Genomic DNA, 375 nt, shown 5'->3' with positions numbered 1-375 from the left:
TTTTTTTCCCCTTACCTCTGCCCTCCCTTCACCCCCTCCTCCCCTCCCCATCTACAAACACTTTATTTTAATCTTTTCATTCTCTCACATTTTTTTCTTTTCCCTTTTTATTCTTCCCCTACGTATCACACCTTCCCTACATCTTTAGCTCCTTTCCTCCCATTTCTAAATGTCAGTAATCTTATTAGAATCTTATGCATTGTTGCAGATTATTCACACCAGGGAAACTATTCGGTATTTACACATGTGTGACTTCTTTATTTCACTTAGGAGTATATGTTCAATATGTATCCATTTTCCTACGAATGAATCTATTTTCTCATTGTTTATGGCTGAGTAATATTCCGTTTTATAGAAAAACCACATCTTCTCCAA

The sequence above is a fragment of the Fukomys damarensis genome, unplaced genomic scaffold (assembly GCF_012274545.1).
Source record: "Fukomys damarensis isolate Sample0158 unplaced genomic scaffold, DMR_v1.0_HiC HiC_scaffold_16, whole genome shotgun sequence".
Taxonomy (NCBI): Eukaryota; Metazoa; Chordata; class Mammalia; order Rodentia; family Bathyergidae; genus Fukomys; species Fukomys damarensis.
The sequence above is the reverse complement of the archived record's forward strand: the minus strand, read 5'-3'. Positions refer to the sequence as shown.